We start from the raw sequence: 10,776 nt of genomic DNA, 5'->3' as shown, positions 1-10,776 counted from the left end.
GATTTAGCAAAGGAGGCCACTACTAGCTAGATAGAATTAGTACAGGACAGAACACTGTGCGGTCAGTAATAAAAACTAGAAAAAGTCCACCGCAGAGAAATGCAAAAATCTCCACACCTGACTAAAGGTGTGGAGGGCAAACTCTGCTGCCCAGAGCTTCCAGCTTAGGTTCATACTGATAAGCTGGACAAATGAGCAAAACATAGAAAGTGCTGAACAACAAAGTCCATAACAAGTGAACTGCAAAAGGACAAGCAAGGACTTAGCTTTGCTGAACTGGTCAGAGTGTCAGGGAAATCCAAAGAGCCGTGACTCCAGGCTGGAACAATTGACAACTGGCATTGAATGAGAGAACAGGCCAGACTAATATAGCCGAGCCAGAAAGACGATCAGTGAAAACAGCTGCTGATGCTAAATCCCAGAAGCAGCCATACCACTCAAAACCACAGGAGGGAGCCCAAGAACAGAATTCACAAAAATGCCACTTACAACCACCGGAGGGAGCCCAAGAGCGGAATTCACAACAAGATGACATACAGGTCTATACTATATACAGAAGAGATGACATACAGGTATATACTATATACAGGAGGAGATGACATACAGGTATATACTATATACAGGAGCAGATGACACACAGGTATATACTATATACAGGAGGAGATGACATACAGGTACATACTATATACAGAGGAGATGACATACAGATATATAGTATATACAGAAGCAGATGACACACAGGTGCATAATATACAGGAGGAGATGACGTACAGGTGTATACTATATACAGGAGGAGATGACATACAGGTATATACTATATACAGGAGCAGATGACACTGTTATATACTATATACAGGAAGAGATGACATACAGGTACATACTATATACAGGGGAGATGACATACAGATATATACTATATACAGGAGCAGATGACATACAGGTACATACTATATACAGGGGGATGACACATGTATAGATTATATAAAGGAGGAGATGACATACAGGTATATACTATATACAGGAGAGATGACATACAGGTATATACTATATACAGGAGGAAATGACATAAGGTACACACTATATACAGGAGCAGATGACACACAGGTATATACTATATACAGTAGGAGATGACATACAGGTACATACTATATACAGGGGAGATGACATACATGTATAGACTATATACAGGGGAAATGACATACAGGTATATGCTATATACAGGAGCAGATGACACACAGGTATATACTAAATACATGAGCAGATGACAGGTATATACTGTATACAGGAGATGACATACAGTTATATACTATATACAGGAGGAGATGCCATACAGGTGTAAACTATATACAGGAGAAGATGACATACAGGTACATTCTAAATACAGGATCAGATGACACACAGGTATATACTAAATACATGAGCAGATGACACAGGTATATACTGTATACAGGAGATGACATACAGTTATGTACTATATACAAGAGGAGATGCCATACAGGTATATACTATATACAGGAGGAGATGACATGCAGCTATATATTATATACAGGATCAGATGACACACAGGTATATACTATATACAGGAGGAGATGACATACAGGTACATACTATATACAGGGGAGATGACATACAGGTATATACTATATACAGGAGCAGATAACACACAGGTATATACTATATACAGGAGGAGATGACATACAGGTATATACTTTATACAGGAGGAGATGACATACAGGTACATACTATATACAGGAGGAGAAGACATAAAGATGCATACTATATACAGGGGAGATGACATACAGGTGTATACTGAGGGGAAATTGACAGGTGTGAGGTCAAAATGACAGGTGTTAGGGGGGAAAATGAGAGGAGTGGGGGGAAAATGATATATATGAGTGGGAAAATGAGAGATTTGAGGGGGAAAATGAGAGGTGTGATGGGAAAATGAGAGAAGGAGAAGTGAGGTGCTATAACTAACCATGGTTAGTTACTATGCCCGGGCAATGCCGGGCTCTTCAGCTAATTTGAAATACAACTCCACACCCTCTATTGCACATTATGGTAGATTAGCTCACTCAGCTTTTTAAAGAGGTAGACACATGAACCATTTTTATTTTAAGTCCACTTGGTTTATTGCAATCCTCATAAACCTCATCAACAGAAAATGTAAAAAAAAAACAGCCTTTTTCCAGCAGAAGGTAAAACAGAGAATCAAGTCCATACAATAGTGCTGGTTAGCTCACCTGGCTTAAATTCCAGCTTCCATGTCCTTTAGCAAAGGATATTGAATTGAAGAGACCTGCAATATCCATTCATCCAGCTTTCCTTAACACAAAAGCACATCTCCAGACTCACCCACACTCAAATGCTCTAGAAATCTGGGTATTTATCCTCTAGACTCCTCCCACTCTACAGCTGTTCAATCATCTTAGCACTAAACATGGCTGATTAACCCCTCTCATCACTTGGTGTACTAGATGATTTTTTGTAGGCTTATTTTACTGAAGCTAACAACCTCAGTGCTACAGATCTCCCCTCTAGTACTTTGCCACTGACTTTGTCACATATCCCCCTCTGCCCAAACCGTGGGGTTTTGACACCTTCTGTTACCAAACAGGGAAGTCTAGACAGGAAATCTGCATTGCCCTGCAGCTTCCCAGGCTTGTGCTCCACATGAAAGTTGAAGTCTTGTAGCCCTGAGTTTCAACTCTTGGAATGCCATTTCTTCTTTAAGAGACCATTTGGCCATTGACTTTTTTGTGCGTTTAAGAAGGTTGGTCAGGGGTGTGGCTCTCATGGTGAAATTCAGGATACCCTGCTGATAGTATCCCACATTCCTAGAAATGCCCGAACTTGTTTCTTGGAGACCGATTTCAGACAATTTTGGATTGCCTCCACCTTATTCACTTGTGGCTTTACTTCGCCTCTTCTGATGATGTAACCTAAGTATTTTCTTTTCTTGTTCCCCATGGCACACTTTTTTGGGTGTATGGTAAACCTGCCCTTCATCAGTACATCCAGCACAGCTTGGACCTTCTGCAGATGACTTCCCCAATCCGGGCTGAATATCACAATGTTGTCTAGGTAAGAGTATTTTTTGTGAAGGGTTAAGATTCGGTCCATGGCCCTCTGGGAGATAACAGGGGCTCCTTGCAATCCAAACGGAATTGTGGTATACTGGACACAATCATCAGGTGTAGGGAAAGCCATCTTCTCCTTTGCACTTTGAGAGAGCAGGATTTACCAGTAACCTTTCGAAAGATCCAGGGTGGGGATGTATCTGGCTGATCTTAGCTTTCCTATGAGATCTTCAATCTTCGATGCGGGGCATCGGATACGCATCACATTTCAACACTACATTTAGTTTCCTGTAGTTATTGAAGAAACACGCTCATCCCCAGGTTTCCACACAAGGACAGTGGAGCTGGATCAGTTGCCACCAAAAAAAAAAAAATTATACTCACATTTACACCTATAATTAATGGAAGCCCATGTCTCCTGTAAAAGACAAAAAATAATAAAACACCATATTCCTCACCTGTACGACGATAATCAACTAAGGGTCATGTCCCACTATCATCTGAATGATTTAGAGAGACATCAGTGATGCGATTGCTCTCCATGCCAGTCAGAACACACTGAGACAGGAGCATGATTACGCTCCTGCAGTGTGTGTCACTGACGTGAAAAAGGTAACTGGAGATTATAGCAGATGAACCCTGGTCACAGTAATAGCCCACCAGTTTGAAGAAACTCTCCTGATAAATCTGACGAAAGAGGAAATGCATTGGGAGCAACAAACCTCAGATACGGAAGAGAGGAGAAAACAGAGGTATAAAATAAGATCACTATCTGACTAACACGGGCAGGGGTGACTATTCCTTACTTCATACAGTATATGGGTGAGATTGTTCCATTTTGTTTTATGGTCATTTATTGACTGTTCTCACGACATTGTAAGGTTCTTTCTCTTTCCCCCACCTCATGCATATCTACTGTACAGGGCATTAATATTTCAAACACCAGATCGTTGTTGCTGGTCACTAATTGTTGCCATAGTAGGTCATTGTATACCATAAGCTATGAAACATCTTATCCTAGCTCTCTGTGATATCCCTTACAAGGATTTGTTTTTTTTGCATTTTTCTTTCTACTGGTTTTGGATTTTTTGTCCGGATGGACACTGTTTTAATTGTATATATTGTTAAGCTTTTTTAGTGAGTAACATTAAAAGTTATGTTTTAACTATTTACCACTTAGTGCTATTTTACCTTTCTATTGTTAGGTATAACCCTCTATGTGGGCAGTTTTTTTCCTACAAATAACAATAATTTTGGAGTCTTTTATTCCATTTGCAAATGTATATATTTTTTGCATATATTCAATATTGTGATGGGGTATATACTCGTGTAGTTACAAGAGATATCTATCACCATATTTTCCGGGTCCTTCTTTCAGATTATCTGGCTTACATAGCCTCTGCTATATGGACCACAAGCTGATTTTCTGAATGCAGTCCTATGAGAGCCATATACAGGATGTTATAGTGTTACATTGAGAAACCAACTTCCTATTCATACAAAAGATGCCATGCTAGCCAGCTAGCCTAAATATTAGTCATATGACAAAGAAAAGCATCAGGATGTTGCTGATATCATTAGAAATAAAACTAGTAACCCTATATTACAACCTTTACTACAAAAAGATGCCCGCTTACAATCCATTTTTCCAGACCCCCCACTACTATGTTTTAGGCAGCCCCCAAATCTAAGAAGCATCATTGTCAAGAGCTCCCTGTCCTCTCCAACAGTTGCAGGTACCTTTCCCTGCAATCAGAAAAAATGTAAAACCTGTCCATTTATAATGACCACGGACAAGATAAAGATCCCCAATTCACATCAGGACTACAAGAACCCAGGTACTTTCAGCTGCGACACTTCTAATGTGGTGTACCTAATTATTTGTACTAAATGTCCAACTGGGGGTCTGTATGTGGGGGAGACAGGGCAAAAGCTTAGAACAAGAATGAATTCTCACCGCCATACAATAAGAGAAAAAAGAATGGATCTACCTGTGGCAATACATTTTTGTCTCCCAAATGATAACTTTATGGACATGAAATTACTTGTGTTAAAAGGTAGCTTCAAATCTAAGATAGACAGAAGAGTCTGGGAATATAAACTGATGACGACCTTTGACACTCTCACTGCAGGAATGAATGTGTCGCATGGATTTATGTCTTTTTACATCAACTAAGGAACTGCCCCTCAGACCATGTGGGGTCATCACAACCGAATCAACCCCAATCAGAAGATAATAAAACATTCCTTATCTAAGAACTGGCCCAATATTTATGGACATAACTGTTTATCACTCATGGCAATTCTGCTTCATGCCACCTGTCTTATCCATGGTTTTTTCCTTTTTTTTTTCTGTGCTGTGTTGTGCATAAATATGTGATTCTTCAGAATTTCTTTTAGTCTTTAAAGAAAAGAGAAAAAGGAGGCAGCACTCACCCTTCTTTCTTCCTTTGTAAAAAGTCCTTTTAATTCATAACGTTAAAACTTGACATACAGGTACGGTATCGGCTAGGGCATGTGTGCGGAGAGGGAGCAGTGAAGACGAGACGACGGCCGTTTCGCACTTGCGTGCTTCTACGGGTCCATGGACCCGTAGAAGCACGCAAGTGCGAAACGGCCGTCGTCTCGTCTTCACTGCTCCCTCTCCGCACACATGCCCTAGCCGATACCGTACCTGTATGTCAAGTTTTAACGTTATGAATTAAAAGGACTTTTTACAAAGGAAGAAAGAAGGGTGAGTGCTGCCTCCTTTTTCTCTTTTCTTTATTGCATTTGGATGTGTTACCATTCAAGGTTCAGCACCGCCCGATCCTTCCAAAACGAATCAGCATTAACCCCCGGATATCCACACTCCACAATTGCAGCAGTGGTCCACACGTATTGAAGTTCATTCTGTGCCAACCAACCCCTCTTTTTCTCTCTACATTTAGTCTAACGATTTATGTTCTTTTAGTCTTTGCCTGATGAAGAGACCTGTGTAGTCTCGAAAGCTTGCAATTTGTTACCATCTTTTCAGTTAGCCATTAAAAGGTATCAACCACTGAGGACTCTCAATTCTAAATATTTTAGTTACCCTATAGTCATAACTTCATGCCTACCATTCTGTCCCATTCTGTAGAATATCCTTCCCTTCTTCCTTTGGCCCCCTTCAACATACAGTCCAATGTAAATAAATATCACCCCCTCTAGCAAACAATCCCATGTAAAAATATATCATCCTCTCCTTTCAACCTCCCCCATATTTATAGAAAGCATTTCCCTCTATATACAGCCTACTTCTGCAGAGCATCACTGCTCATCCCTTTGTATACAGTCCCTTCCTGCAATACATCACTCCTCTGTGCCCCTGTATACAGTTTCATGCTACAAAACATCACTCGTCTATTCATAGCCCCATCCTGCAGTATATCACTCCTCACAATCCTTGTATATAGTTATATGCTGCAGAATATCAGTCCTCTTTACACAGTCCCATCCTGCAGTATATCATTCCTTTCAGTCCTTGCATACAGTCCTATCCTGCAGAACAACAGTCCACTCTACATTGCCCCATGCTGCAGTGTGTCACTCCTCTCAGTCCTAGTGTATAGTTCTATCCTGCAGAACATCACCTCTCTATACATAGCCCCATCCTGCAGTATATCACTCTTCCCAATCGTTGCATATAGTTTTATCCTGCAGAACATCAGTCCACTCTACATAGCCCCATCCTGCAGTATATCACTCCTCTCAGACCTTGTATATAGTTCTATCCTGCAGAACATCACCCCTCTATACATAACCCCATCCTGCAGTATATCATTCCTCTCAGTCCTTATATATAGCTATATCCTGCAGAATATCAGTTCTCTATAAACAGCCCCATCCTGCAGTATATCACTCCTCTCAGTCCTTGTATATATTTCTACACTGCAGAACATTCCCCCTCTATACATAGTCCCATCCTGAAGTACTATATATAACTCCTCTCAGTTCTTGTATATAGTTCTATCCTGTAGAACATCATCCCTTTATACATAGCCCCATCCTGCAGTATATAATTCCTCTCAGTCCTTGTATATAGTTCTATCCTGCAGAACATCAGTTCTCTATACATAGCCCCATCCTGCAGTATATCACTCCTCTCAGTCCTTGTATATAGTTCTATCCTGCAGAACATCAGTTCTCTATACATAGCCCCATCCTGCAGTATATCACTCCTCTCAGTCCTTGTATATAGTTCTATCCTGCAGAACATCACCCCTGTATACATAGCCCCATCCTGCAGTATATCATTCCTCTCAGTCCTTGTATATAGCTACTGTATATCCTGCAGAACATTAGTTCTCTATACATAGCCCCATCCTGCAGTATATCACTCCTCTCAGTCCTTGTATATAGTTCTACACTGCAGAACATTCCCCCTCTATACATAGTCCCATCCTGCAGTATATAACTCCTCTCAGTTCTTGCATATAGTTCTATCCTGCAGAACATCACCCCTTTATACATAGCCCCATCCTGCAGTATATCACTCAGTCCTTGCATGTAGTTCTATTCTGCAGAACATCAGTCCCTTATACATAGCCCCATCCTGCAGTATATCACTGCTCTCAGTCCTTGTATATAGTTATGTCCTGCAGAACATCAGTCCACTATACATAGCTCCATCCTGCAGTATATTACTCCTCTCAGTCCTTGTATATAGTTATAAACATAAGGGTGAATGACCTCGGGGAGATCAAAACATCCAACACCGCGGAGACACCATCACGTGTTTCTCAACGCAGTGATCCAGAACACTGCCCCCATCCCTTATGGGAAATATGCAAATGCATGTAGACCATCACGTGTTTCTCAGCGCAAGCACAAGCAATGAATAGCCAGACACTGATGAGGGGCAAATACCCCGAAACAGCTGTCTGTGGATGGATACCATGTTTTGGCATAGGTGGTTTTCCTTTATTGGATGCTGCCCTTCCCGTGGTTGTTCCTTCCCGGTGAAAGACCTGGCTATTCATTGCTTGCATTGAGAAACACATGATGGTGTCTCCGCAGCTTGTCTACTTGTATATAGTTATGTCCTGCAGAACATCAGTCCACTATACATAGCCCTATCCTGTGGTATATCACTCCTCTCAGCCTATGTATACAGCTCCATCCTGTAGAGCATCACTGCTCTTAGTTACCTGCCTCCATTGCTAATAGAGTCACGCAAAGTATTAGGTGGCTGCACCAGCAATCTTGTGTTGTGAAGGAAATTGATGCCTCAGTGACCCTTCTTCTCTCCCTGCTAACTGCAATATAGTCAGATGACCGACCTGCTCCTACCGTCCCACAGTGAAGCCCGTCTTTGTCAATGTACAATAGGCAGTAAAGTAATCTTTCTTTTTTTAACTCAGAAGATGACAAGGTATGACAGTGCAGCGCCCCAGAGTCCTGGTCGTTGCAGTAATGTCGCTCTGCCACTAAGGGGAGTGATGTTACGTCTGATTGCACTAACGGAGTTTCTCTGACCAGGTAACACTCACACTACACTTCACACTCCGGCCACCAGGGGGGGTGGTTCTATCTAGTAGGCCACTCCTCACACTCTGGTAAAACTGGGGGTTGGACAGGAAGAGGGGAGAGAAGTAACTGGGAAGAGCTAGTGAGAGGACCTGTCAGGGATGGGATCCTGGCAGACTCCTAAGAGCAGAACTAACCAGTGAACAACGGGAATACAGTAAAGAGGAATTAGGACCAGAAGGAGTCGTGCTGTTAGACCGAGGCAACATCCTTCTGAGGCACAAACAGTCGGTGGCTGGAACGCCGAGCAAGTAAGAGACTCTGAGTACTACTGCAAACCACGGCCGGACAGCCAATTATAGGTTGGCTGTCTCACACAAATCACCTAAGCAGACAACGGAGGCAGCTGTGGGAGAGGGGCGACTCTAGGGTCCCGGAAGAACTCCAGGCCTACCCCGTCATACGGGTGCGTCCTACCATATCACCTGGGGGACGGAGAGAACGAACACGAGAAACAGACACAACAGTTGTGAGGACTATCCCGGGAGCTCAGCAGGGAAGAACTACAACACCCAGCGCTAGAAGGTAGACACTGATTCCCACCTGTAAAGGGAACTCCTGATGTGCCTTTGGACCGGCCGGTCTTTGACAGCCCTGTTGACAGCGCTCTGGACTGAGGACTCTAAAACCTTCAGTAAAGAGGTAAAGAGACTGCAACCTGGTGTCCTCATTATTTACTGCACCGCACCACCACCACCATCCACATCTATTACTGTACGCCCCTCAGCAGGGTCACGGACCGGGACTAGCCACCGTGACAACCCCAGAGCAGAGACTTAGAGGCCCGGTACCGGGTACCCCTCGGCCCTGCGGCAGTGGGGGCGCTACAACTTGGCGTCACGAACAGGATCTACTTAAGCCTGAGGAATCGGGTCATGTGTGCCTTGGAACTGTGATTTATTGTGCTTGGACTGTAACTTATTGCAAAGACTGTGCGTCGACAATTGCCGACAAGAGTTCCCGCCACGATTCGCCATCGCAGTGTGCGGAGGGAGGAGCCACAGCTTCGTGGGCGGAACCAGCCAAAAGAAGCGCGGAACGAGAAAGCGCGGTAACGTGCTGATCCCGGAAGAGGAACCCCGATCTCCAGCAGGTTAGTGGAGGAAGGGCCAGCCATGTCCGAGTCGGGAGGAGCGGAGGCGGCGGTCGCAGCCGTGGATGCAGGGGCACCTCCGGGCCCCGCAGCGGGCAAAGCCGCGGCCCTAAAACAACCACCGGTTGCCGCAGAGTCCGCTGTTCCCCTCAGCCAGTCGGACGCTGCCGCTAACACAAAAGCCATAATGCCCTTCTCTATGCCGTACCTGCCCGGAGCGGCCTGGCTCCCGCGATACTCTGGGGAGTCGCATACATTCACTGACTTTAAGGAAGGGCTCTGCAGCCTGCTCAAGTTCTATCCCCTGACAGAGCCTCAGAAGGTTCATATGATAACCGGCCAACTCTTTGGGGTGGCTCTGAGAGAATTGAAGTCCTCGCCCGCCAAGGATAAGGGAACTGCACAGCAGATTTTTGCAAAGCTTAAAGCCACCTTCGATACTCGCACTGCTACAGAAATTAAACTGACTTTCTATGGATGCAAACAGAGACCGCAGGATAGCTTACGGGACTATGCCCTTAATCTCCAGGAGGCGATGCGGGCCATTAAGCAGAGTGACCCCGGCAGCATGCAGGATGAGGATAAACTCCTGAAGGAGCAGTTCATTGAGGGGCTCCTGTGCAGTCACCAGCGGGGCCAATTGCACTTCCTGGCCATGCAAAATCCAGACTTGACTTTTGCGCAATTCAAAGATAAAGCTATCCAGGCATTGCAGGAGCGACAACCCAGCTGTGCAGTACCTCCCCGGCGCCCCGCTCTCACATACCACCAGGAGGTGGCGTCGGATGCCCCAGTCGCCGCCGAGACCGATGCCCAGAGCCTAGAGGACAACTCCCCTGCAGGACTTCGCCTCCAGATGCAGGAGCTAACCAAGAGCGTTGCTGCCCTGGCCCGGACGGTGCAGGAGGCCCCCAAGGAGAAGATCCAGTTGGCCTCCAGACCAGAGGATGTCCCTTGGATGCGACAGAGGAGGACTCCGCCGACCAGAGGCCGGAACGACGATCGCTTTCACCAGGACGGACGACCCATCTGCCGCCGCTGTCACCAGGTGGGCCA

General features: G+C 44.5%; 1 long non-coding RNA gene across 1 annotated transcript in view; it reads left to right on the top strand.

The window, feature by feature from the left end:
* Positions 1-2,798: 2,798 nt before the first annotated feature.
* Positions 2,799-10,776, top strand: part of LOC143773383 (uncharacterized) — a 30,797-nt gene continuing 22,819 nt past the window's right edge. Inside the window, exon 1 of the long non-coding RNA XR_013215163.1 lies at positions 2,799-3,084. This is a non-coding gene — a long non-coding RNA (uncharacterized LOC143773383). The remainder of the gene's footprint in view (positions 3,085-10,776) is intronic.

This window comes from Ranitomeya variabilis, chromosome 5 (assembly GCF_051348905.1).
Source record: "Ranitomeya variabilis isolate aRanVar5 chromosome 5, aRanVar5.hap1, whole genome shotgun sequence".
Lineage (NCBI taxonomy): Eukaryota > Metazoa > Chordata > Amphibia > Anura > Dendrobatidae > Ranitomeya > Ranitomeya variabilis.
This window is presented reverse-complemented; position numbering and strand designations above follow the sequence as displayed.